At 38.6% G+C, this 21,986-nt stretch overlaps 1 protein-coding gene and 1 pseudogene across 1 annotated transcript in view; one reads left to right on the top strand and one right to left on the bottom strand.

The window, feature by feature from the left end:
• Window positions 1-21,986, bottom strand: part of AVEN (apoptosis and caspase activation inhibitor) — a 194,966-nt gene that overhangs the window by 125,771 nt on the left and 47,209 nt on the right. The gene's annotated exons all lie outside the window — the stretch shown is intronic.
• Window positions 1-21,986, top strand: part of LOC111181558 (lupus La protein homolog) — a 40,968-nt pseudogene that overhangs the window by 16,386 nt on the left and 2,596 nt on the right.

Raw genomic sequence — 21,986 nt, forward strand, 5'->3', positions numbered from 1 at the left:
GATTGAATTTGCCCAGCCCAAACGGTAGGCTCAACAGCTTGGGCAGAATCCTGCATTATCAATACATACTCCAGAACAAGTCAAAACCAAAACTTATAGAAAGCAATGAACCTAACGGATGGCCAATCATTACCGTATAAAATTACATTCCTTGTTTGGTATCATGCATAATGTTAAGTGGAAAAATATTCGAGAAAATATTCTAGAGATATGTTCTCTGTAGATATTCATATTATGAATGTGTGTAGAATACCACAATTAAATTTTACCTCTTCCTCATATGTGATCATCTTAGTCAGAGTTTAAAATTCTAATGCGTAACAACTAAATGTGTGGACTTTGTCTAGATCCCAATTCAAAAAAAAACCTATGTAAAGAGACAGTTTAGGACACATGAGAAATTTTAAATAGTCTGGATATTATATGACCCCAAATGATTATTACAATTAACCCCTTTGTTAATTATTATTATTGTTAAGTGTGATAATGGCACAGTAGTCATGTGAGAAAGTGTTAATGCTTTAAACATATACATACTAAAGTATGCAGGGGTGAAATGAGGTTTGCTTTAAAATATTTCAGCTACGGGAAAAAACAGAGCTAAATGAAGGTAATATGGCAAAAATCTTGGTACTTATTGAATCTGGGTAATAGGTTTATGGAAGTTCATATATTATTTTTTGTACTTTTGTATAAATTTGAGATTTCTCATAATACTTTTTTTAAAAAACATTTAAAAAGCATTCTATTGCCCAGAAACCCTCCTTAAAGGACTCTATGAACAGGTAGGGGAAAAAAATCATCTTGTGATATTTCAAAAATGAAGTAAAAAATTATGAAATTGACATTTTTAGATCTATTCATTTATACAACGACTCAAAATTCCCTCTAGTTTAAGAACTTCTTAAAAGGAAGACCCTGCTAAATTTTTATGTCAAGTGATGCTTTATGCCAAAGCAACAAAATGCATGTGCCTAATAAAACACAAACAAAAACATAAAAATATATTTTTTAAAAAGCAGCCTTTTCTCTGCTTACCCTCAGATTTATGTCAGAACACAGCTTACAATTTTTTTTTTACACATCTTTCACAAAAAAGTAGCCTTTTCCCTGCTACGAATTTTTTAAACTCACAATATACTTTTCTATCTCAAAGACCTTTTTAAAAATTATTTTCCTTCTTTAGGGAAAGCTGTATCATGAGAAAACAGCTCAGCAAAATCCCTGCAAATAATGCAGAGGTAAAATACAGATTACTTTCTTGCAGCCGAAAGGACTAATAGGGAAAAATGAACATTTTCAAAAGCGTTTTGGAACCTTATTCCAGCTACCTCTGTGCTCAGCTCTTTTTTTCCTCCCAAAATACGTCACTTAACTGTCTGTCAAAACAACTCTTGCCCGCTCTACCTGATCACATTCCAAAGCTGCAGCTTCTCCTGGGCTCACTGCTCAATGACAAGCTGCTCAGAGAGCACCTATTAAACCGAACGCGATCATCTGCTCCTTCCTTTTCTCCTTTCAGGGCATATACTGCTGTCCATCAGGAGAATTAATTAATGGGTTTATTATGTTATGAAAGCGTCATCCCATCGGTTTGCTGCTTGGTTTGAATAGCTCACATCAGCTCTTCATTCATGCCAAGTGTGCTCAGTGTCCGGAGATTACGATAAAGCCGTGCCTCCTTTTGGATTTTCCGCTCACCATTCACAGAACAGTGGAACAGAACTATGTGTTACAGAAACACAAGGACGGAAGAAATCCCTTCAACCTCTACAGAAAGGAAGCTCACGGACTGAAAAGTTGGTAAAGGGAAAAACAAGGAAAGCAAGAGAATGCAAGAGAAAATCCATGCTTCTAGTCCAGACAATTTTTTAAGGCAACTTGATTCAGGAGCATGTGTAATTCTGAAATATGGACAGAACTTTTGCAGAAGGTAAAACGTCTATAGAAAGACCCAGGATTTCTCAACTGCTGAAACAGTCAATGAATTTTTAGTAAGTTCTGAACACTCAAGTTGTCTGCGGTCAGATCGACGGCTGTCATCAGATAGAGAAAGGCAAAATTTCACCCTTCTAGTTCTATAATCTTATCCAAAAGGAAGCTTCATCTATTATTGCATGCTGTCCTAACTAATGCTCCAAGATTACCAGGAATACAGGTAGAGACTGCAGGAAAGGAAAACACAGTGGTAAAAGAACACGAAAGGACGTAGAGACAGCATTTCAGGTATCGAAGCTTACTATTTCCAGCCGGAGTTCAAATGACTGAGCTTCAAACAAACCACTGCCAGGTAAGATTTAATTTTATAACATTAATTTATGTCTCAACCACTGAAACTAAACCTGCTGATGCTGTGAATGAGCTAGACTTGAATTTCATGTGACCCTCCCTTGAGCTCTGTGCAGATTTAAGCCTTTTAAGGTAAACACTTGTTTTTACTTATGCTCATAAACTAATCATCCATAACTAGGTAAGAAAACACTCCAAAAATTCCATTCATTTTTCAATAGATTTGTCCCATCTTTGTCTTCGTCTTAAAACTCCCAGTTTTGTTTTATTTAATAGCTTGGGGAAAAGATGCACAGAGAGCCCTGAATGGGGCAGAAGAGCCATTCAGATGCTATTTACCAAACACATTCAAATGTAATTTGTTTCCCAGGGCACTTGGTAAAACAAAGAAAAATGATTGTTTTTAATATTATTTCTATTGATGCAAAAGAACAAAGCTCAATGACTGGTTTTTATCATTAGCCAAAAAAAAAAAAAAAAAAAAAAAAAAACCCTGTGATGTCATTCTCATTCACACTCAAGAAAAACAATCTCTAGTAAACTAAGGCATAGCAAGCACTTCAGTAGAATGGAGCTAAAATACCCTAACCATATCTGGGCATATTTTCATAACATTTATAAATGAGGACATTTTTCTGATTTAACAACAGAACAAAAAAAAAATGGTATCTTAATGCTTCAAAAGCTTTAACTCAGATCAAATGGCCCAAACCGTAAAATGCAAAGAACTACTGAAACCATCAAAGAATTTTAAAGGGTACAGTGGCTTTTAGAAATTCCCTAGAAATCACTCCATAATGAGACTTTCAGAGAGGCTATCTTATGTTTAAAAACAAGAAAAGGATTTGTCAGAATCTGAGTTCCCTACATAGATTTTTAGCAAAAATTCAACCATATTAGTTAACTTCAATAGGAAAAGTTCAAAGCTTAATCTTCTCATAAAGAAGCCCTACAAATAATATGCTTCTATTATCTTAGAAGACAGGAGATAAGTGAAACAATAAAAGCAAATCACACCTAACTGTAGAGATCTTCTGATAATATAAGGAAATTTATCTAAAGTAATTATTCAGTACTTGCCTAATAAATTTGAAATTCTATTTCACTGAATTCTTTCTTTTTTTCAAAATTTAATTAATAGAGTAAATTACATGATCTCATCACTCTTTTCAAGACAGTCTATAAATAACCTTAAATGTCATCAATCTTGGGCGTCAGAATTCATTACAGAAATTCACCCATCATTTTCCAGTAAAGGAAAGCAGTAATTCAAATACAAGCAGTAATACTGTAGTGTATCAATTTGTTGCAGAGAAAAATGTTTATTTAAAAATTTCAAAATGCTTTGTATACCAACCCTAACTAAAAGTATTCTTTAACTATACTGACATGTACCTGAACCCTTAAGAATTCATCTTTTTCCTCATTATCTTTTGTAAACTGACATGCTTTGAAAATATGCATATATTTTTTAAGTTAAAAAACTATTTCAACTCAAAGAATTGTTTAACTTAGGCAAAAATAACAGATTAACAATATTATACTCAAACAATTTGCTTCCAATAAATAGAATTGAAGGGGGTATAAAATTACATTCCTCAAGTCTTCTGGATTTTATTTACTCATTGTAATGTACAAAGAGACCCACGTCCCACCAGTTTAGGGACTTTGCTTCTAAGATTTATCTTCTAAAGACAATGGATGAGCAAACCCACCTCCACTTTAGCCCTGGTTAGCATCAGTCCCAGTGAATCTTCATTTTTCTTTCCTATCTAAATCAAGCTATTTCTCTATAATAACCCATTCTGAATAATGATTATTGAGTTTTAAATAACAGCTTTCAAAACAAAAAACTCTATAGCAATTTATTCCAAATTAGCCCAATCTACAGTTTCTTGTTCATTTTAAGTGAAAAAGTAAAGAATAAAAACATAAGCTAATTTTTAACACATCATTTATCAATGATTCAAGTTGAAAACTGCTTCAACTTTAGCATCTCATGGGTACAAACGGGTAAGGAATTTTAGGCTAGAAGATTTGGTTTGATACCTGAAGACTTGGTTTATTTATGAGAGTTTCTGTGTTGTGTGTTGATAGATTTAACAATTAAAGAGATTTTGAACATCTTGGGAAGTATTCAATGACTGTCTAATTGTTTCTGTAATTTGGAATGTTTTTCATGCACACATGATATAAAAAGTATTATAGTATAAAAGTAATATAATTTTGTATTAATGGATTCTTTCATAGAAATGGAGCAAATATTTTGGCTACCAAATCCTTGCAATGATATTTAGTACTGTATTTTTAGCTTCTGCTCTTTTTAAATCATCCAAAAGCTGTACTTTTTATTTAAACCATGAGAATATAAAAGTAGGTGTATAGGTCAAAATAAAGTACATCCATTTTGTGTCTTTGCTGACTCTTTTCAGATTGATATGTCATCTTTGTCTGAAATAGCAAGCCACATAATTTTGCATAGAAAATAAGAATCATACCTATAAGTTATTTTTAAGTGTTAACATTTAAAGGGACCAGCACTGCATAATATTTTTAATTCCATAAATATTTACTGATATCTGCATTATTATAACTCTCAAATTTTTCCTTAGAATTTTGAAAGAATTTCCTTCATTCCAGTATCATGGAAAAGTTTTTCAAGCTTAATTCAACAGGGTATTTCAACTAGCCGGTATCTTTGATCTTTATTATGGTTAATTTTTCTTCATGAAGTGACCAAATTTGAATAAGGCTGATGGTTCATCATGGAACCATCCTACTGAGAGGAAATCATCTTTGGTTTGTGACATCACAGTCTGAGCTGGGGAAGTGGCTGTGATAGCAAAACGATGATTATATGCTCACAGTGTGAATGAGCTGCAAGAGATGTGAGCGCTATCATTTCAAGTCCTGTCACAGAGACACTACTGAGATGCATGACAGGAGCCAAGTTAGGGAAAGATGCTTGCGCTGCATTTGTCACTTTTACAGCATCAGCCATTAAAGATAAAAGTACCATTTCACAGTTTACTTCATTATTAATTTAAAAGAAGGAGTTAATGTCATGTTAATAAAACTCACGGATAATGATAAAATGGGAGGGAGGAAAGTACCAGCAAGCAACCAGACAATAAAGGAAGAGGGACACGTAGAGTGAGGGATGGGTGCACAACTCCACCCTGGTTCAAACAAACACTGACGCCGCTCAGGAAACTGAGAAAATTATCAATACACTCAAAACGGGAAAGAATCTCTGAATGAGAAAGAGACCCCTAAATATGGGTTATAAAGTGATCCCATGACATAATTAATTAGTGTGAGGCACATACACAGTACTGTAACATGGGGGGGGTGAGGAGAAAGCTGGTGAACATCCTTGTGAGAAAACACGAATTCATAAAAGAGGAATGTCTTTAATAAGCAAACCTAGTGTGTTCTATAAAAGTCTTCAACAAAAATTTGCAAAAAATAATTTGGAAGTTAGAGTTCAACAAAGGAGACAAAATGAGACCCCTCTTACAAACACATAAACATACATAGACCATCTCTCCTCTTTTTATCATCCTTTATGCAGCTCTCGCTGCAAAGGACAGAGCCACCAATCCTTCCACAGTGAGCACATGTGCAGTTTATCCTTTGATTAGTTGCAGTAGCCCCAATTCAACATCAGTCCTTTGTGTCTTAGCCTCCTGAACTCAGAGTCTGTGTAACGATTACGTTACTCACAAAAAATAACAACTCCATGAATTACTAGAAGCCAACCTGAGGACTTGTCATCTACAGTTACTGAGTTTGCTTGAAACAGTGCTGTGTTAGAGAATTCCTAAAACATTCTTCCAGTCCCACACACTGGTTAATTACCACCACTTTATTATTCAACAGCTGTTGGAAGATCCTGTCATTCTCCACTTTTCATATGGTATTGAAGGTATTAGTGAAATAGCTCAATAACCCAGACCAAATTTTATAGACCACTTCTATAGACTCATAGTACGATGTCACATGTTGTCATCATCAGAACACATGGGTTTCCCATTTACTGATTGTCATTATAGGAATGTAGCATTGAATAATGTTCTTCAAGTAGCAAGTCAAAGACAGCTTCCAGTTCAGTTATCCCAATACAAATCTTTAGCTGTTTATAGAATTGTCTTGGTGCAATCATCTAAATATGCTGGTTGATGCACAATCTAAACCTGTCGGGCTTAGTACTTAACATGCTACCGCTCTAATATTTAATCCTTCATCGACTGCATGTTTTCCTTCATATGTGTTGCAAGGACACAGTCCTCTGCATGCAGTAATTTCTGGGTAGTTTGTGGTAATACCTACAGAAGAGTTTTCACGCCTAGAAACTTCCATAGCATTTTGGTAACACCTCTTTTGTAACATCTTGTTAGATTGCACTGAATATCTGTTTATATACTTATCTTGCCTATTAAACTCTGCACCCTCCTGGGTGAGGGCCTCATCTCATTAATGTGTCTATTCCCAAGATAAGCACAGGACTAGTTAATCAATAGTTAAGTCAATGTACAAATGTATCCTAATACATTCTCAAGTACAACCTCAAACAGGCAGAGGATGAGTGATCCTGAAATATACCTTAGCTTCAACTCAGTAATGAGCAACTAAGACAAATACAGAAGTGTCTCAATGTGAGGAATGTTTTGGAGCAGTCATACAGAAATAATGGCTACAAAGAGATCAGATCTGTTAAGCATATTATGTGATATTATGAGGTATGCAAACACAGGATAGCAAATTTATCCCTTACACTTTTGCTGTATTTGACATATGGAAATCACACTTGCCATACCATACTGTGGTCTAGAACTTCATCAATAGTCCAAAGGGACCGAAATTGATCTTGCTATTAAAAGGTGATTACAGGAGAATTGGGATAAGCATTTTGCAAAAGAAACTGAAGCAATGCTACAATCAGCTTTCAACTCAAAGATGAGAATGGGGAAGTGGCATACTTACGATCTCACATTTATTCTGTGCTCTGTGTGAGGAATGAATCTATGTGGGTACCTAAGTTTAGTCTCCTTTCTGAGTTTGAGAGCCACATTATCAGATTTATCTGTCAAATCTATGCCAACAATGGTGATCTCTTTCAAAGTAGGGACAAAGGCTAGAGAGTCTATGCTGTACCTGATCCTCTCTGATAGAAATTAAGGTAAGAAGAGTGTGGAAGCAGGCCAGTATCACTCTGGAATTCATCAGCATCCGTGTTGGGGTGGAGTCAGCTACAATCTCTAGAGATGCTCAGGGTATGTGGACGAATGCATTCATTAGTCCTCATAAAAATCTGTGGTTTGATGTTGGTGGGCACAGCTCAAGGGTTTTCTTTTTTTAACCTTTATCCCATCATTTTTTAGCAGTGTTGCATTCTTTCAAACAAGATCTCAGACAGACCATCGAGATAAAGCATATAAAAGCAGACCTCCCCTGGTTGGGTTGAGATAGAAAGCCTGGAGCCATGCTAGCTAGAAGGTCCCCTTGGCGCCCCATCTCTCCTTGCTCTCCCCTCCCCATACTTCTTGGAAAGGCTCCTGAGGTATATTTGTTGTAACTGTTCTGCCATCTAGAGGATCCACAAAAGCATTCCTCTCTATTTTAATACACACACTTAAAACCTTATAGACACTGATGAATACTCTTATCTAAAATTCCTGGAATGAGTCATGTCAAGTCCTAGCTTTTGCTAGCCCAAGTGGGCACACGTTGCAAAACAGTGCAGGGTAGACATGCAGACTGCTACTCATTTATTCTGTTGTCTCAACAGTGATCAAGCAACCAAGACCAAGGAGTCTAATAAATTACAAGTTGATAAACATGGACTAAACATCTGTAATTTGGGTTAGGATATTGCAGAAGTAACTAAAATTAACAAAATCTCAGAAAATTATATCATTTGCAATCAAGAGGTAAGGCATGGAAATCAAAGAGTGAGACTATGTCATACAAGGAGTCAAAATGCAGTGTGAGGGCTTCCCTGGTGGTGCAGTGGTTGAGAGTCCGCCTGCCGATGCGGGGGACACGGGTTCGTGCCCCAGTCCGGGAGGATCCCACATGCCACGGAGCGGCTGGGCCCCTGAGCCATGGCCGCTGGGCCTGTGCATCCGGAGCCTGTGCTCCGCAACGGGAGAGACCACAACAGTGAGAGGCCCGTGTACCGCAAAAAAAAAAAATGCAGTGTGAGAAATCAACAGAATTTAATTGTTGGAAATCCAAGAAGCTTCCTCTATAATATTCTTTCACTGATAACATTGTGCCAACCATTTTAGTTACCGTCAGTTTATTCCAGGTTTGTGGGCTCTGTAATTTACTCTGAGAATGAGATAGGGCTCAAGTATTTAAACTACAAACCATACACAACTAAATTTTATACCTAGCAGGATATAGTGGATAAAAGCAACCTTTGTTTTTTTCCAAGAGGAAATATCATTTTCCATCCCCCAAAAAACATATTTCAATCACAGTGACACACTGGTTATGTAATAATTTATTCATTTCCATTCACTGATCAGCTCCAGCACTATTTCCTGTTTACTAAGGAATTTGCACAACTATTATTCCAAAATCTCAAATGATTCCTATCTTGAAGCCAATCTCCCAAGTGAGCAACGTCTTTTTCCCCCTAAAACGTTTTAAAATACTCTGAAATATATATTGATATTCTATTTATTTTTAATATTTTACTTTGAATTACTTCAAACAGACAGCCAGTACCCATATAATTACCACCCAGCTTTAGCAAGTATCAATTTTTGCCATCTTTGCATCATATTTTATGTCCCGTCCATAAATAGATCTGTGAAGAAAAATTCCAATAGGCAATACAACTGTTTTCTCTAAGATAAGCATATTAGGAGCTAGTTATAATTCTACATCTATATTAAGGTTTTTAAGTATAAGGATACTTAATTATTCTTTATAGAACTACCTTCATTACAAATATTTTAAATAAATGTAAACACCAAGGCAGAGATAAAGACTTTTTTAAAATTTATTGTACCCTTCCTGTCTCAGATGCCCAGCTGAATTTTTGTGGTACATGGGCCTCTCACTGTTGTGGCCTCTCCCGTTGCGGAGCACAGGCTCCGGACGCGCAGGCTCAGCGGCCATGGCTCACGGGCGCAGCCGCTCCGCAGCATGTGGGATCTTCCCGGACCGGGGCACGAACCGGTGTCCCCTGCATTGGCAGGCGGACTCTCAACCACTGCGCTACCAGGGAAGCCCACCCTGCTGAACTTCTGAAATAAATATCCTTGATAACAGAATCATAGGCTAGTTTCTTTCACCTCCCCACTGTGTCAGCTTCCTGTGGTGTAGTAACATCCTGGGTAGAAGTAAAATAATCAATATTACAGGGTCCCTTGGAAAGGAAACCAAGCCTCAAAAGTGATTTCTTATGTAGAAAAGAAATACCTCAACTTGTGGTCACAAAGGCATGAACTAGGTATGGTAAGGTTAATACTGTGTTTTAAAAAATGCATTTTTGGCTCAAGTCAGTACCAAAGAGCTAGGAAGACTGAAAACGTGCATCTCCTCGCTCGAAGGACAGTCGGAAAATCCAGCCACTCCCCTTTTTAGAAACAAAATAAAACAAAAACCAGAATAACCGCCTTTAAAGGGAATGTAAGGCTGGACTTCTTACAGGGAGACAAGGAAGCCTTCCTTCAAGATAACAATTGGGAGTGAGCTCCAATAAAAAAAGATACTGTTTCTCGGGCTTCCCTGGTGGCGCAGTGGTTGAGAGTCCGCCTGCCGATGCAGGGGACACGGGTTCGTGCCCCGGTCCGGGAAGATCCCACCTGCCGCGGCCCGTGAACCATGGCTGCTGAGCCTGCGCGTCCGGAGCCTGTGCTCCGCAACGGGAAAGGCCGCAACAGTGGGAGGCCCGCGAACCGCAAAAAAAAAAAAAAAAAAAAAATACTGTTTCTCAAGAGGAAAGGTGGAGGGTGGGATAAATTAGGAGTTTGGGATTAACATATGCACACAGTACTATATATAAAATAGATAATCAACAAGGACCTACTGTATAACACAGGGAGCTCTACTCAATATTCTATAATAACCTATATGGGAAAAGAATCTGAAGAAGAATGGATATATGTATAACTGATTCACTTTGCTGTACACCTGAAACTAACATAACATTGTAAATCAACTATACTCCAATATAAAATAAAGATTAAATTTTTTAAAAAAAGGATACTGTTTCTGGTATACTGTTACCATAGAAAGATCATCTGATTTAACATATCAACAAATGCTGACAATGGGACAGTTTCAGACAAACCCTCCCCTCCTCACCACCTCCTGCTACTCCACCCTTGCCTTTATCCACCACACATCAAATACTGCACATCACAGTAAGTTCCAATTGTACACATTCATCTTCTCTCTCGTTACGAGGCTCTGACAGCATACTTAAGAGTCAGGCTGTTGTGTCCCAGCCCAGTGGCTTCACTGAGCACAATTCATATGTTCTCTCTCCTCAAGGACACTTTGAAAGAAAGGATGGCCCATGCATATTTTCCTTTTCATTACATCCCTATATCTCTGTGCAGTTTTGAACCTTGAAACTCTATTTCTACGAATGGAGGATCACAGGTGCTCTATTACTCTATGTTTCCAATAATAAGATCTTCAGGTAAGTGAGTCCTATCTGTTAGAGCAGCCAGGCTTCAATCAGAAAGACTGGTTCAAAATTCACTGCTTCTATTTAAAACTACAAATGAACTGGTCCAGAAAGACTGGGGGATCAGAGTAGATAATGAGAGAAGAAAATCTCTCTGTAGGCAGAGATCCAATATAGACTGGCCATTCTGATCAAAGTGGCACTTATGTATTATTAATATTTCCCAAACAGCATCTGAACATGTTGGGGAACTAGACTGTGGTAAATCCATTGTAGACAGAAGTCTCTACGAGATTTAAAGAAAAAAAAAAAAGGAAAAGAAGTACATTTTAAAAACTGGGAAAAGTACCAAATGAAAAGTTGTACAAATTGGTCCTTAAAGGGTCCAAAGAGGAAAACAAATCAGCCTCTGTTTTTTCCTTTCCCATGGTTCCTACACCCAAGAAACATTAGAAGGATATAAATCACAAACATGGAAACTAATCAGTAATATTCGCTTCCATTCTGAAGTCCAAGGTCTAACGAAAGCAAATGTGGAAAAGGGACAGAGGAAAAAGATATATATCCATGTCAGGCAAGAGTAGAGAGTAGGGGTAGCAAAATGAGACAGCCAAAAGTCAGACAATAGATGGAACTTTTGGCTTGTATGGTACTCCAAGCTTCTTCTTCATCCTGTATGAATATGTTTGGGAAAGTTTATATACTTGAGAATATTCACAATTTTTAACTCTGAAAAAAATGATCTCTGTTTTCTCTCTACGTACCAATCTGATTACTGTTTACCCCAAGGACACGACCCCCAAGGAATCAACTCAAATTCCTTTCCAAATAAAAACTGGAATTCAATGGGATGTCTACTGCTATGATATGGAAACCACTCTATCTTATGAGCCTTCAAAAAAGATACTCATCTGAGCAATTCATCTCCAACAAGTACCTATATGGCGTTAGGTTAAACCCCAACTTATATGAGTCTCAGTTTCCCAATTTGAAAAGTGAAAGATTTGGACCAAACGATATCTAAGATTGTTTCAGGGTGTACATTCTATGATGCCTCTTGAAGAATGAGGAAAAAGACATCAAAAGTTCAAAACAAACTAACTTCACTCAACTAAGAGTAGTTAGTTTGGGGAATTCCCTGGCGGTCCAGTGGTTAGGACTTGGTGCTTTCACTGCTGGGGCCTGGGTTCAATCCCTGGTCAGGGAACTAAGATCCTGCAAGCCATGCAGCATGGCCAAAAAAAAACTTTCTAATAAAAAATTAAAATAGATTTTAAAAATAAAAATTCATTTTAAAAAAGAGTTGTTTAGTTTGTCGCCCTTGGAGATCTTAAAGGGTACGTGTAAAAAAGCAATAGGGACTTGAAGTGGTCAGGAAAAAAGCGACTTATGCATGGCTGTATATGTTTATGTCAGCTGCGGATTACTGGAATAGCAGGAGCAACCCAAGAGATTTAAGACTGGTTATTAGAAGAAACCACTCAGGTGAGTCCTTACTTGTTTTTAGCTATGAATTCATTATGTAATGATAGTTCTTAATTCTCTATTCTCTGGGTTTCAAAATAAGAAACAATTCATTTTTTCACTATGATTTTGAGTGTTAAAAGAAAAAAAAAGAGCTTAAGAATAACAGGGGCAAAGACTTAAGATAGTCTGGTTGAATAAGATGTTCTGGTTGAATAAGTTTTTTTTTTTTTTTTTAATGATCCCACAGTAAACTAGTACAGCTCATAGCAACCAGGCACAGTAGAGATGAGGCACAGTAGAGATGAGGCACAAGAAAATCAAACACGCAGAGCTGAAGACACATTGCTTTAAAGTTACATCAGGAACAGCAAATTCTTCTTTAGGAATTATACTGTATAGCTGACACATGCACACCCCTACACAGACCAGATTTAATAATATCTTTTTGTTTGCAGCTTACCTTTTAAGTACCAGTGCACCGGGAATGTCTTAACTTGACAAGACCTCACCCAGCAGCCTGCTCTAAAATGATTTCACTCTACCTGTTGCTTTACTTATATAACGGTGTCCTGGTATAGTCCCTCATATGAACACTCCAGTGGACTGACCCTCAAGCAACACTCCCTCTGATTTCTCCAACTGTGGCCTGACGGTCATATATGATATGAGCACGACGTACGAATATCAAACATACACAAATAGGCTTCCTAGGAGAGGTACCCTGAGAGCAGGCAAAGCATAAATGAGTACCTAAAAGACTTGAGCATTACAATAGGTGGTCAAGTACCTAAATGGGAAAGAAAAGGGAACACCACAGAGAAAAAAAAGGGGCGGAGGTCTAACGATAAAACTGGTCCCACAACTTGGCCCATTTATCATTAGCTATACACAGAGCTCAAAATTACTTCCTGCTCTGAATAGAGGTATAGGCAACTCCCTTAGCTGTTCCCAAATTCCGTTTACACCGTAAGCAAATTAAAGCATCAAGAACAGTATGAAAACTACTAATATGCAATACCATTCTGACTTCAAAATATAAGGGAGGGACTTCCCTGGCAGTTCAGTGGTTAAGATCCCTGAGGCTTTTAAAGTATACTCATTCTGGAGCATTTAAAGAGGCATTTAGGGACTTCCCTGGCGATGAAGACACTGCACTTCCAATACAGGGGATGCGGGTTCGATCCCTGGTTGGGGAACTAAGATCCCACATGCTGTAGGGCAACTAAGCCCAGGCGCTGTAACTACTGAGCCCGCGTGCTCTAGAGCCTGCACACCACAACTACTAAGCCCACACGCCGCAACTACTGAGCCCGCAATCTGGAGCCCACGCGTCCCAACTAGAGAAAAGCCTGTGCACTGCAATGAACAGCCCTCACGCCACAACAAAGACCCAACGCGGGCAAATAAATAAATAGATAAATAATATAAGGGAAATGATACAGTTCTCATATAGGTAACTGTAGCCTCCCCTAAAAATGACATCACGACAGCCTCCAATCAAAATTCAAAAAAGACTAACCTGGGATTCAGAAACGCTTTGCAAATAAGGACTCTCTCACTTTAAAATGGGGATCATCAAGTTGTAAAAATGCTCAACGGCCTACTGAGGTTACAGTGAGTTTACGTGTAAATATTACAATCAACTTTTTCCAAGACTCCTCTAAGCCCTGGCAACAATCCCTTTGGATTTTCTCTCAAAATTATAAGAAGACATCCAAATAAAAAATCCAAGAGGGTAATGTGAAAAATATTAACAATAGTGATGCCTTGTCAATTTTCCTAATGTGAAGCAGATGAATTTCATTTACACATACACTGCATAAATAGGTTAACACATAATTATCCTCTTGCTTGAGCTGCTAATTACCAGCAGTCAAGAAAAACTCATTTCCATGTTAGAGCTCCTGAGTACCTCTGTCATAATAAGTCAGATAGTTGAAGTAAATCCCTATTTTTCCATACTTTTCAGTATAAATGAAACAAGTAGCAGGTAATAAGAGTAATGTTTCCATTCTCATGAGCAGAGCGAAAGGCAACAAACTATACAACAAAGATAACTTTTTTAAAGTAGCTACAAGTTTTGTTTGTTTGTTTTTACTACAAGGGGGGCAGGGGGGTGGGACATAACTATTCCCAGACCATGAAATGACTCATTTTCTATACAATATACCAAAAGGGACTACTGCCACACAGCCAACTGCATGCATAGTCAGAAGGTAAGAGTTCAGTAAAGAATAGTGATGGGTTTTGGAATCAGGCTGATAGAAAATTACACTGCAGTTTCACCATGTACTAGTGATGTGACATCAGGCAAATTATCTAACTTCCTTGAGCTTAACTGGCCTCATTTGTAAAACGGTCCAGTACCAACCTTGCAGGGTTATCTTGAAGTTAAAGAGAATGTTGTACATAAAGTACCAACTACCTGGCCAAGTGCTCTACAAATAAGAACTATCTTAACACATTTTGTTTGAAATTTGAATTTATGTCTACACCTCCACCCCCTCCACCCCAAATTAAGGCAGATATTGTTATTCAACCTAAATTAATATGAAATGGCCCCAATACATATCACAACAATGTTGCCTTCTCCATTGCAAATTCCTGCAAGAATACCCCCTCCTCTCATCTAAACCCTACTCTGATGACCCCAAGAATTAGAAATGCTGTGCTTGGCAAAAAAAAAAAAAAAAAAAAGAAAGAAAGAAAGAAAAAAGAAATGAAAGTATTCCTGACAATAGCTCATCACTAAAATCTGTTCTGGAGCAAAGCAATAACATACGGTTAAGAGACCAAATTTCAGTCCAATGGTTTGATCACTACCAAATCGTGATCATATACTTTTTTAAGATTTTACAAATTCTCTTTTTTTTTTTTTTTTGAGGTACCCGGGCCTCTCACTGTTGTGGCCTCTCCCGTTGCGGAGCACAGGCTCCGGACGCGCAGGCCCAGCAGCCATGGCTCACGGGCCCAGCCGCTCCGCAGCATGTGGGATCTTCCCGGACCGGGGCACGAACACGTGTCCCCTGCATCGGCAGGCAGACTCTCAACCACTGAGCCCACAAATTCTTTTTAAATGCTGTAAGTCCTTACCCATATCTAGCACCGTAGCACTGTACCAAATACTATTCCAGGTTTTCTCTTACTCAACTCAAATATCTAAGCAAGAGTACTTTCAGATTATGGGGCTGCTGAGAATAGCAGTAAGGATAAATGGTTATGTCATACATCAAAATGTCAGGATGTTTTTCCCCTTATCCATCTAAAGACACATTAAACAGATTCTCTCTCTGGACCAGCCCCTGTTTAGACAGCACCTGGGGCAACAAAGGCTACCCTAGAATTACCCCAACTTCCATGGAAGATTAGCCACATAGGTGGTACGTGCTGGGATGACTGCTGGCTAACAGAAGCATGCCTCCCTCTCATCTATCAACTGCTAGAGTAACTTTTGGAAGACTGCACCTCCTGATTGCATGGGACATCAAGACAGTCTCTTGCACAAGAAGCACAACATTAAAAAAAGTTTCTTTTTTAATTGACGTGTAGTTGATTTACAATGTTGTGTTAGTTTCAGGTGTACAGCAATGATTCAGTTACACATATATATTCTTTAAATGAAGTTTTTCTAATCAATGAACTTTAGACATGTATACAAGTCATTTAGAATGAAGCTATTCATATACACACACACACACACACACAAACACATGCATAAATACACATACATACACACACATATATATACACACATACATACGTTCCTTATTAATTGGTAGCCAACACATCCTCAGAGATAAATAAGCATTTTGTAACTGATTAATGAAGAAATTAAAATCAATTATTGATGTTTTACCTTGTTTAACAAATGTACCCTCATTCACCCGATTCAATTAATATAAATGCTTTGTCCCAGGCAACTCTTGGCCTCATTCTGAGAGAACTGGTTCTCCTGAGCCTTTAAGGAGCAATAGGACATTTGCATAACCTAAAAATATTTCCCCCAAGATAGTTATTATTTACTGTCACTATTTTAGCATATGCCCACCAATTCCTTGACACTCCTCCCCCACGTAGGTGAAGCTTAATTCCCATCCCCTTCAGTGTGAGGACTCAGTGAACAGAGAGTAGGAAGTAACGTGACAGTGGAGAAACCTGACAGATACCATCTTCATCAAGGGATCAGAGTCAACACAATCAGTAATGTCACATTGATAGCATGTGTGCCAACAAGAAAGGCACACCATCTCTGTGGTATTCCCCCCAAAAAATCCATGATCTCAGTCCAATCACCAGAAAATATCAGAAAAACCCAAACTGAGGGATCCTATGAAATACCTAACCACTATTCTTCAAAAGTGTCCAGAAAAGACTGAAAAACTCACAAATTGGAGGAGACTAAGGAGCTAAATAAAGGCAATGTGGTATCCTGAGTTAGAACAAAGAAAGCACAAAGAAAGTAGGGAGAAAATGGGGAAATTCAAATAAAGTCTGTAGTATACCAACATTAATTTCTTAGTTTTGATAAAGGTACCATGTTTATTTAAGATGTTATTTAACATTAGGGGAAGTTAGGTGAAGGGTATAAGGGAACTATTGTTGCAACTCTTCTGAAAAATCTAAGTAGTATTAGAAAGTTAAAACGTCAAGAAACAAACAATTGGGCCTTAATATTACTTAGTATTAAATGAATCCACATGCAAGATATCCTGCAACTTGACCACCTTCCTCACTTGTTGGAACAGATTTATGCTAGGCGTTGAAGTGAGTTGCTTTTCATTGAAGACTACCTTCCCAGGACTACAGTTCTTAAAAAGGAGACAAACCGTAGTAGCAAACATATGGACCACCGATGCAGTAAATCACAACCAGCAGCTACAAGTAACAGTTTACTCATCCATTCGGCAAGCTTATAGTCATGAACCATGTGCTGGGTACTGTGCCAAATACTGAGGATAAAAAGATCCACCCTCAACAGACACACAATCCAGTATGATCAGGTCAACGGCAATGCACTCAGAAAAGCCTCTCTGACCTTCCCAAGATGAACTGGGTGCCCTCCCTTGGTTGTTCCACAGTTCTGTGCTGCCCACACTGAACTGTAATTGTTGGTTTTCTCACCTGTATTTTCCCACGATTGATACTTGCCAAGTACTATTCAGGGTCTGAGATTTTATCCTATTTGCAAGATAATAAGTTAGCCTATTACTGTTCCATGGATGCTGGCAGAAGATATGAGACTCCTGGTTCAGAGACCAAGGACGTGATCACTCATGGCCAAAGCTTCATGTTCGTTTGCATTGGTTTCTCAGGCCCCCTCTGCCTCACAGCAGTAATTCAAAGAGCCCATCATGGAATCCTCCACATGCTATGGGTCATGTTACAGGAAGGGAACACTAAGCTTAGGAGACTCGCTGCTCTTACAGTAACTGGAAGCAAGCCCGACCTTTGCCTGGGGGAGATGTTACCTCATCCCTCACGGTTGCTTGTTGCCTCAGGGAGAGAACGGGCAGGTTCCCGCATTCTTGGCTTGTCCAGCAGGAACATGCAGGAATGCTCAGGACCCCTGTTGCCTCTCCCAACAATCATCTTTTTTTTTTCTTAATTAAGTTTTATTGGAGTATAGTTGCTTTACAGTGTTGTGTTAGTTTCTGATGTACAGCAAAGTGAATCAGTTATACATATACATATATCCCCTCTTTTTTAGATTTCCTTCCCATTTAGGTCACCACAGAGCACTGAGTAGAGTTCCCTGTGCTATACAGTCGGTTCTCATTAGTTGTCTATTTTATACATAGTAGCGTATATATGTCAATCCCAATCTCCCAATGCATGCCATCCCCTTCCCCCCTTGGTGTCCATAAGTTCGTTCTCTACATCTGTGTCTGTTTCTGCTTTGCAAATAAGTTCATCTGTACCATTTTTCTAGATTCCACATATAAGTGATATTATCCAATATTTGTTTTTCTCTTTCTGACTTACTTCACTCTGTATGACAGTCTCTAGGTCTATCCACATTTCTGCAAATGGCACTATTTCGTTCCTTTTTATGGCTGAGTAATATTCCATTGCATATATATACCACATCTTCTTTATCCATTCCTCTGCTGATGGACATTTAGGTTGCTTCCATGACCTGGCTATTGTAAATAGTGCTACAATGAACACTGGGGTGCATGTATCTTTTTGAATTATGGTTTTCTCCGGGTATATGCCCAGTAGTGGGATTGCTGGATCATATGGTAATTCTATTTTTAGTTTTTTGAGGAACCTTCATACTGTTCTCCATAGTGGCTGTATCAATTTACATTCCCACCAACAGTGTAAGAGGTTCCAACAATAATCTTAATCACAGGGAATATTTTAGGCATTTCTGTACCCTTAACACCTGGCATGACATGGGACACAGTGTAGACACTTGTTAAGTGTTTGCTAAAGGAATGACTACCAGTTAGAAATCCTGCGTTTGAAGCCAAAGGCAGCTGCTCAATATCAAGACCATGGACACAGTCACTTAATCTCCTTAAGCTTCTTTCTCTTAATTTCTAGAAAATGTTCAAAAATAGAAACTCAAGAAAGGCAATGAAAAGATAATGAAAAAATTACCTCCAAGGATTCTTCTATCTCTAAAACTGAAAGTTTCTATAATTTTCTAAACAGGAGATGCCAGAAAGCCTGGCTACCTGATTGTCTCTCTGACAGATGTGATACCCGTTGCATTCCCACCATGGAGGTAGAAATTCGTGACAACAAACTTAGAATTCTACTAATTTTGGTTATCCAAAGTTATTCATGATAATCTCAAATTTCACTATAAAATTTCATAAAGACTAAACTCTATAAAAACAAGGCAGAAAACTCTACTGTCACAGAATTCTCAAGGTAAATATTAAAACCACATAAATTATCTACTTAGCTAGTAAATGATAGATGAATAGATGAAGAAAAACCTTCTCAAACTTCATGATTTTAAGAGACTAGCAGTGTCATTAACACTGAAACATCTCCCTCTATGTACAATACACAGGATGCAGTATTTAAGGGATAACAGATAATGACCACGTGACTTCTACAAGTGCCAGCAAAACGTGTAAGATACAGATTTAATTTCCAAGAGGAATTCCCACCACAGATTATGAAAAGCTATGTGGGGAATGTACACCACACTCAGTCACAAACTTAAGCAGTACATATTGATGTTTCATTAACATCAGTTCCATTCTTAGGTTAACTGAAAATGCTGAGACAGAGGTAGTATTCTCGTAACAAATCACGCAAAGGTATTCCTTCCACTCCCTTCAAGTATGACGGTACACTAAGAATATACAATGCAGTATCCTGTATGGGTTTTAATCGTTTGAGTTATGTCACCTTTCAGATGGAAAAGACATATTTGAGGGTTTTTTTCCATCAAATTCATTTGATATTGGCTTTTTTTTTTTTTTTTGACCAAAAGAATCAACAGCACCAGGCAGTCCTCGGACCTGTCTCTTGCCTCAGCAGTGTTAGGTGAAATAGACCCAAGATTTGCCCCCTTACTCCAGCCTCTTGATCACCCCTCAAATCCCCTCTCCAGCTGCAGCCTCCAGGACATCTCCTTGCCATCCTTTGCTTCCCACAACAGTTAACCCCAGATTTTGTGCTTAGCTCCTTGTCGCCAATCAACCATGAGCTCCCAGATCCACCAGAATTATTCCACCAAGGTCAAAGCTGCTATCACCCACCTGATCAACCGGCATCTGTGGGCTTCCTACACCTCCCTCTCTCTGGGCTTCCATTCCAGCTGCAAAAGTGTGGCTGGCAATGAGCTGCTGGGAAAATGCAAGGGCACCAAACATCTCTAGAAGATCCAGAACCAGGGCTGCAGCTGAGTCCTTTTCCAGGACATGAAGAGGCGGCCTCAAGATGAATGAGGTCACAGTCTGGGTGGCAAGGAAGGGGCCCTGGCCCTAGAGGAAACCCTGAACCAGGTCCTGCTGAAGCCGCACGCCCTGGGTTCTGCCCACAGAGACTCCCATCTCTTGGACTTCCTGGAGAAACACTTCCTGGAAGACGAGGTGAAATTCATCAGGAAGGACAACCACCTGAGCAACCTCCTCTGGCCGGCCTGAGCGAGGCCTCTTTGAAACGCTCAGCCGTAAGCATGACTAGAAGCCTCCAGGGGCCGCACCTTCTAAGGCCCTGCTGCAGCTCCCTGGCCTCTGGACGTCTGCCTCCAGCCCCATGGCAGCTTCTTAACCCATCACAAACCCTGTCCCAAGATGCAAACCAAGTGTCAACAATAAAGCTTCCTTTTGCAGAGACAGGTATACAAGAGAACGTGTATCTTAGATAATGATGTACATGTAGACTTTAATGGAGAGTGTCAAATGGGAAAGATACCAACTCTGAAGCCAGGCATACTTAAGTTTGAATCCTTATTCTGCTGCATATTAGACGTGTGAATGTTGCATATATTATTTAACATTGTTTTTAAGGCTTAATTTCAACACATGTAGAGATAATGAAATCTACCCTGTAGTTACCATTCCAAATCAATGATATAGAAAAAAGCCTACATCCTGCACCTGCTAGCTATTCAGGAAATGGCAGTACTTATTGCCATCAGCTTGTTAGCTTAAGGCCATTTGCTGTCACAGGGTCACTAATGGCCACAGGGATCCATTTACACACACACCCCTTACTTATTTATTTTAAGCCTCACCCTTCTGAGAACACTGGAAGTGTTAACTTAATGCGCTTGAGTAAAATGCTATAGAATCATTGCAAAATTTAAAGAAGCCAGGAGAACAGAACTATAGGATTTTAAAAAAAGTTCTCTGGAAGTTCCCTTGTGGCCTAGGGGTTAGGATTCGGCGCTTTCACTGCTGTGGCCCGGTTCAATCCCTGGTAGGGGAACTGAGATCCTGCAAGCCGCGAGGCACAGCCAAATAAATAAATAATAAAATTAAATTCCTTGATAAATCACCTTGCCTGTCCCTGTGCCGCAGGAAGGACAATTGTTGGATCCATTCCAGTCAAATGAGACCATATCTATTCTGAAAGGTTTCCAGTTAGGATGATTCCCCAGCTCTCCCTCAGATGCCCAGTTAACATCTCATGTACAAAATGTACATGAATATCTAATCGATTTCCCTTACATTTTAGTTGAGCCCATTTGGTTTTTTCCATTGTCTTTAGGACCTGGAACACATATGACATAATTATTAAATCACTTCTCAGACTTCTTTTCCTTAGCATCATAAACCTTTCATCACAGATCCAATTTTTCCCATTTTTAATCATCTTTCAAGTTCCCTGTGTCACCTCTGTAGTTGTAGAGATTGAAAGAGGTCAACAAATCCCATAAGAGAGAAAACGAGCTAATGGCCATTGTGTTTTATATTCTAATTATATATGTCAGTATTATGCTGTCACTTTAATGATGGCCCCATGTTAATGGCATGATTTTAAATACAACTAGATTTTCTCAATCGTCACACTTACACTGTATATCTACCCCAACAGTTTGCTTGTCTTTGCCTATAAAATAATTCTTAACATTTTACAGCACTTTATAGTTTATTTAATAGTTCTA

This window comes from Delphinapterus leucas, chromosome 2 (assembly GCF_059928025.1).
Source record: "Delphinapterus leucas isolate spDelLeu-1000000601 "Yukka" chromosome 2, BTC_Dleu_Yukka2, whole genome shotgun sequence".
In the NCBI taxonomy this organism is placed as follows: Eukaryota; Metazoa; Chordata; class Mammalia; order Artiodactyla; family Monodontidae; genus Delphinapterus; species Delphinapterus leucas.